This window comes from Pseudophryne corroboree, chromosome 4 (assembly GCF_028390025.1).
Source record: "Pseudophryne corroboree isolate aPseCor3 chromosome 4, aPseCor3.hap2, whole genome shotgun sequence".
NCBI lineage: Eukaryota > Metazoa > Chordata > Amphibia > Anura > Myobatrachidae > Pseudophryne > Pseudophryne corroboree.
This window is the reverse complement of record NC_086447.1, coordinates 533272230-533279636: the sequence shown is the minus strand read 5'-3', so window position 1 is coordinate 533279636 and position 7407 is coordinate 533272230.

Below are 7407 nucleotides of genomic sequence, written 5' to 3'. Positions count from 1 at the left end.
AGGCAGGGACACTGACAGCTGTGGTGGGCTCAGGTTCTGAGAGGGTGCGTGTGGACAATGCAGGGAGGTGTCGCCAGATGACCTACTTAGGAAATATAAAAAAATGTTAGGTATTGTGTGCCTGTGAAGCGGCCGCATGGGGAGCGCCGGCATGGGGGCTGATGGTAGCAGGAGGCGGGCAGGCAGGCCGCGAGTGGGTCATCTATCACCCCCCTCACATCATACAGTGATGCAAGGAGAGAGAGACTCAGGTCCCCCGTGCTCCCCCCTTCCAGGTCCGGCCCTGTGGGAATACCTGCTCCCCCATCTCGACACCACTGGTTTGCAGTCTTGCCATGATGCTTATATCCTGTGTCAGTCAGCCACATGTCAGAGGGCTTGCTACTGGGTATGTTGGACTTGCTGCTGTACCCAAAAACATTTTTTTTGTGCTGTAGCAGGTGTATCTAACATTGTGACTGCAGCAGTGCTACAAACAACACAGTTTGTTGCACAAATTTAAAGCAACAATATTTAGCGTATGTGTGGCCATTGGGGAAGGCGACACGGCATTGCGGGGACATGGTGGGCCAAATGGGGGCCAAAAACGCAGCCACTCCAAATAAATTGCAGACGCATCATAACGCAGCACCACACATGCTTGACGGACTTGCCATGTGCTGGGCGGCCCCAAGCATATGAGGAGATGGATGCAGATCTTGCTGTGGATGCAGTGATTGAGGTCCTTTATCCATGGTGTCATTGAGCAGACCTTTGGAGTTCTAAAGCGTAGCTTCCAGTGTTTGGAACGGTCGGCTGGGATCCTGCTTTATGATACCCATAAAGTAGGTGACATTGGAAATACCTACTGCATGCTCCACAAGATTGCCCTCGGTCAACGGTGTGATGACCTTGGGGACATTGCGGCAGATGTGGAGAAGCCTGAACCATCTGAGGGTGTAGTGAACACAGAGGTATGAGGTTAGACAGAGGATTATATACCAGTATTCCTCATGTGAGTGTGATTAGGTAAATGTGAATATAGGGAGATATGTCACATATTTACAGTTTTATTAATGTTCAAAATATGTATTTTCATAATAGCTCCATTGGTTTATTCCTAATTAACCCATTAAACCTTATAAAACTAAACCACATTCAACCTTTGCCCTAATTAAATGGCCCATACATGACCTCAAGAGAGCATACTGATTAAAATTAACCCACCTCAGTAAAACTTATCTATAACTGAAATAACGACACAGAAACAGCTTGGCTTAAAGGTCACAGCTTTTATTCAATTATAATTAACCTAACAGGAAAGATGGGCAGGAGACGCTGCAATCTCAGTTCCTGCCTTATCCGTAATACTAATTCCTAGGGGATGTTGAAAACGCAGCAGACAAGGAGGCAGATGGAGCCACGGAGGCAGCGGGGTACATCGGGGGCGCATACCATGAACTTCAGGATGCCTGCAGCCAAGATGCATGTGAAGTTGGAGGGAAAGAAAGAGGGCACTGTGACACAGCCCCCGGCAAACCCACACCAGGAAAGCCAACACTCATGGGGAGGGGCATCAAAGAAATTCCAGGTGAAATGCACCCAACACAAAGGGGAAGGACACTGACACCCCCAATGCAAAACTCTGGCCCAAGGATGTGAGAAGGGGACCAGGACTAGCCCCCAAAATGACTGCCATATCCAAAATATCCATTGGGCCCACCGCACTAACGGGCACCAGCACCACCCCAGGAGGGCCCCCAGTAGCCCCAAGATCAAATGCTGCAGGTGACCACAATGATGAGCCACCAGCCAACTGCACAGAGGGAGCCAGGGCGGCACATCAAATATGCTGGTGTAAGCTGTGTCAGTACGCTGCCCATCTGGCACAACAGAGGACCAGCTGGAGTGAAGGGGGGGGGGGGGCAGAGTGGCAGGAATGGTGCATACTGTCGGGACACTGAGAGGGGGTAGTAACAACCCAAATAAAGCAAAATATTTTTTTTTTATAAAAACCAGATAAAGATAAGAAAAACCAAGATGAGCCAGAAAAAGACAGGTGTGGCGCACTTAGCCAGCAGCTGGGTCCAAACAGCAAGGGTTCAACGCCAATAAAAAATTAACCAAGAGGCTGTCTGCACAAAACAGCCTCCTTAAATAAGCTTCCACAAGCAGATACAGCCCCAGAGCCCTAATTGGCTCAACCAACTGATTGACAACACGCACATAACTTAGGGGGTCATTCCGAGTTGATCGATCGCTGCCGATTTTCGCAGCACAGCAATCAGTTAAAAAAACGGAAAAACTGCGCATGCGTATGCACCGCAATGCGCACGCGCATCGTACGGGAACAAACAGCATCATTGCTGTGCAATGCTTCTAGTGAAGAATCCATTCACACAACCGATCGCAAGGAGATTGACAGGAAGAGTGCGTTTATGGGTGTCAACTGACCATTTTCTGGGAGTGGTAGGGAAAACACAGGCGTGTCCAGGCGTGTGCAAGGCGGGTATCTGACGTCAATTCCGGGACCGGACAGGCTGAAGTGATCGCAAGGGCTGAGTAAGTTCTGAGCTACTCAGAAATTGCAAAAAACTCGCCTTGACCCCCTTAATCTGCCTAGTAACAAAGCCATATTCAGCTAATTAGGAAAAACCAGGAGTCTTATTTAACCTCATACCTATTCAGCCTTCGTCTGTCCTTATAGAGGGCAAGGGGCCTAATCTAGACCTGATCGCTCGCTAGCTATTTTTTGCAGCGCTGCGATCAGATAGTCGCCGCCTGTAGGGGAGTGTATTTTTGCTTTGCAAGTGTGCGATCGCATGTGCAGCCGAGCACTATAAAAAAGTTTTGTGCAGTTTCAGAGTTGCTCAGAACTTACTCAGCCACTGCGATCACTTCAGCGTGGACACACCTGCGTTTTTCCAAACACTCCCAGAAACGGTCAGTTGCCACCCACAAACGCCCTCTTCCTGTCAATCTCCTTGCGATCGGCTGTGCGAATGGATTATTCATAAAATCCACTGCACAGCAACGATCCGTACGACGCGCCTGCGCATTGCGGTGCATACACATGCGCAGTTCTGACCTGATCGCAGCGCAGCAAAAAAATCTAGCATGCGATCAGGTCTGAATGACCCCCAATGAGACTGACCCTTGGGATGTGCTGGTATATTTATTGTGGACACTGAATATATGGTAAGTGATTACAATTTTTCCACAAACCAAACAACTTATACCCGTTTCACATCTCCAATGCCGGATACCACCCGGGAATTGGAAACGGGTCCTTCCCGGGTGGGATCCAGCATTGGAGACTCTCCTACCCCTTTTGGCTGGCTGTCCGACTTGGCACTATGCTGGATTGGTTGCCATAGCGGCGGGGGACTGAGCCGGCAGTGGGAGCGGAGGCGGTGCTGGGAGTTGAGCTTATCTCCGCGCCGCCTCTCCCTATCTAGTAAATGGGGAAATCCGTTTACGCAGCCACTAACCCGGTATTCAACCCGGGAATAACACTGCTTATAGACCCGGGTTGAATTACTGGGTCAGGCGACCCGGGAATTTGGACTTGGCACTTTCACACCTCACACTGACCCGTGTCGATCCGGCAATATGCCGGGTTGATATCGGGTTATTTGTGCGATGTGAAAGGGGTATTATATGTTGTGTTATTTTTAATTTTTAAAGACTACTTCTTTTGGGCAAATTTACCACGTACACATTTAGAACACTATATCCATGTGTACCTTTGTTAAAGCCAAAAATGTTAAACTTATACAACTAATTTTACTTAAAAAAATGCAGACACCTTTGACTATGTCATTCAAATTTACTGCCACAAAGAAAGTTAAAAATGAGAATTGTAACAAAAGTTAAACAAAAATGACCTGTTTGGGCCTGTGCTTCCTCTGCCCCTACCTAGGCCTTTAGCTGCACCACCATGTGTGCACCGGCTGCGCCTGGATGGAGCGGTTGGTGATGCTGTTTGTGAGGTTGTTGCCAGACTGCTTACAGTAGACACAGAAGGAGCACCCAATGTGGCCCTTTGACCTACTAGCTCCTAGAGATGAGCGGGTTCGGTTCTCAGAGAACCGAACCCTACCGGACATTGCCTTCCGAGCCCGTCCCAGAGTCAGGCTCGGGTTTTCTCGCCTGACTCGGAAACCCATACGAGGCAAAACGTCATCATCCCGCTATTGGATTCTCGCGGGATTTGGATTCCATATAAGGAGCCGCACGTTGAGGCCATTTTCACTCCAGTCTCGGAGAGTGTATTGAGAGGACGTGTCCTCAGTGTTCAGTGTCTGTGTGGGGGCGGGAAAGTGGGGTGGTGAGTCTTGTGCTGTGTTGTGCTGTCCAGTCCAGTGTAGTCAGTGTATTGTGCTGCATCAGTCCAGCCAGTCACAGTGTTGGTGTCCTCTGCTGCTATATGTCCCCAGTGCTGCTGGCTTGCATTTTTGCTGTGTTGTCCTGCATTAGACCAGGGTAAGTCTCTTGTGCATCAGTCCAGTGACCAGTCACAGTGGTGGTGTCCTCTGCTGCCATATATCCAGTGTAGCTGTATAAGTCCCTTTCAGTGGTGCTGTGTTGTCCTGCATTAGACCAGGGGAAGTCTCTTGTGCATCAGTCCAGTGACCAGTCACAGTGGTGGTGTCCTCTGCTGCCATATATCCAGTGTAGCTGTATAAGTCCCTTACAGTGTTGTTGTGTTGTGCTGCATCAGACCAGTGGTAGTGTCCTGTCCATCAGTCATTCCAGTGACGAGGCAGTCACAGTGGTATATGCTGCTGCGATATGTCCACTGCTACAGTATTATAATAATAACAACAACTACAACAACAACAACCACAAGTCCCTTACAGTGTTGTTGTGTTGTGCTGCATCAGACCAGTGGTAGTGTCCTGTCCATCAGTCATTCCAGTGACGAGGCAGTCACAGTGGTATACGCTGCTGCTATATGTCCACTGCTACAGTATTATAATAATAATAACAACAACCACAAGTCCCTCACAGTGTTGTTGTGTTGTGCTGCATCAGACCAGTGGTAGTGTCCTGGCCATCAGTCATTCCAGTGACCAGTCACAGTGGTATACGCTGCTGCTATATGTCCACTGCTCCAGTATTATTATAATAATAATAACAACAACAACCACAAGTCCCTTACAGTGTTGTTGTGTTGTGCTGCATCAGACCAGTGGTAGTGTCCTGGCCATCAGCCATCAGTCATCCCTGTGTCGCATATTTTGTTATATAACTCCAGAAACATAATGGAGAACAACAATTTGGAGGATAAAATAGGGAAAGATCAAGAACCACTTCCTCCTAGTGCTGAAGCTGCTGCCAATAGCCATGACATAGACGATGAAATGCCATCAACGTCGTCTGCCAAGGCCAATGCCCAAAATGATAGTAGAGGGCATGTAAAAACCAAAAAGCCAAAGTTCAGTAAAAAGAACCAAAAAACGAAATTTAAATCGTCTGAGGAGAAACGTAAACTTGCCAATATGCCATTTACGACACGGAGTGGCAAGGAACGGCTGAGGCCCTGGACTATGTTCATGGCTAGTGGTTCAGCTTCACATGACGATGGACGCCCTCATCCACCCGCTAGAAAAATTAAAAGAGTTAAGCTGGAAAGAGCATAGAAAAGAACTGTGCGTTCTGAGATGGTATCACAAATCCCCAAGGAGAATCCAAGTGTGTCGGCGGTTGCGATGCCTGACCTTCCCAACACTGGACGGGAAGAGGTGGCTCCTTCCACCATTTGCACGCCCCCTGCAAGTGCTGGAAGGAGCACCCACAGTCCAGTTCCTGATATTGAAATTGAAGATGTCCCTGTTGAAGTACACCAGGATGAGGATATGGATGTTGCTGGCACTGAGGAGGAAGTTGGCAATGAGGATTCTGATGGTGATGTGGTTTGTTTAAGTCAGGCACCAGGGGGAGACACCTGTTGTCCATGGGATGAAGAAGCCCATTGTGATGCCTGGGCAAAATACCAAAAAAGCCACCTCTTCAGTGTGGAATTATTTCTTCACAAATCCAGACAACAGGTGTCAAGCCATTTGTTGCCTCTGTCAATCTGTAATAAGTAGGGGTAAGGATGTTAACCACCTCGGAACATCCTCCCTTATATGTCACCTGCAGCGCATTCATCATAAGTCATTGTTAAGTTGTGAAACTTTAAGTAAGAGCGTAAGCAGTCCACTGACACCTAAATCCCTTCTTCCTCCTGTACCCAAGCTCCAGCAAGCCACACCACCAACTCCCTCAATGTCAACTTCCCCCTCAGTCAGGAACATCAGTAGTCCTGCAGGCCATGTCAATGGCAAGACTGAGGAGTCCTCTCCTAACCAGGATTCCTCCGGAGGATCCTTGAGTGGTACACCTGCTGTTGCTGCCGCCGCTGCTGTTGTTGCTGCTGGGAGTCATTCGTCATCCCAGAAGGGAAGTCGGAAGACCCTTTTACTACTTCCAGTAAGCAATTGACTGTCCAACAGTCCTTTGTGAGGAAGATGAAATATGACAGCAGTCATCCTTTTACAAAGCGGATAACTGAGGCTTTGACAGCTATGTTGGTGTTAGACGTGCGTCTGGTATCTGCCATTAGTTCAGTGGGACTTAGAGAATTGTTTGAGGTACTGTGTCCCCGGTATCAAATCCCATCTAGGTTCCACTTCTCCAGGCAGGCGATACCGAGAATGTACACAGACGTCAGAAAAAGAGTCACCAGTGTCCTACAAAATGCGGTTGTATCCAGTGTCCACTTAACCACAGACGTGTGGACAAGTGGAACAGGGCAGACTAAGCACTGTATGATTGTGACAGCCCACTGGGTAGATGTATTGCCTCCCGAAGCAACAACAACAGCGGCGCCACCAGTAGCAGCATCTCGCAAATGCCAACTCGTTCCTAGGCAGGCTACGCTTTGTATCACCGCTTTCCGTAAGAGGCACACAGCTGACAACCTCTTAGAGAAACTGAGGAACATCATTGCAGAATGGCTTACCCCAATTCAACTCTCCTGGGAATTTGTGATATCGGACAACGCCACCAATATTGTGCGTGCATGACATCTGGGCAAATTTCAGCATGTCCCATGTTTTGCACATACAATTCTTTTGGTGGTGCAGAATTTTTTTAAAAAAATGACAGGGATGTGCAAGAGATGCTGTTGGTGGCCCGAAAAATTGCGGCCCACTTTTGGCATTCTGCCACTGCGTGCCGAAGACTGGAGCGCCAGCAAATACTCCTGCACCTCCCCTGCAATCAACTGAAGCAAGAGGTGGTAATGAGGTGGAATTCAACACTCTATATGCTTCAGAGGATGGAGGAGCAGGAAAAAGGCCATTCAAGCCTATACATCCACCTACGATATAGGCAAAGGAGGGGTAATGCACCTGACTCAAGCGCAGTGGAGAATGATTT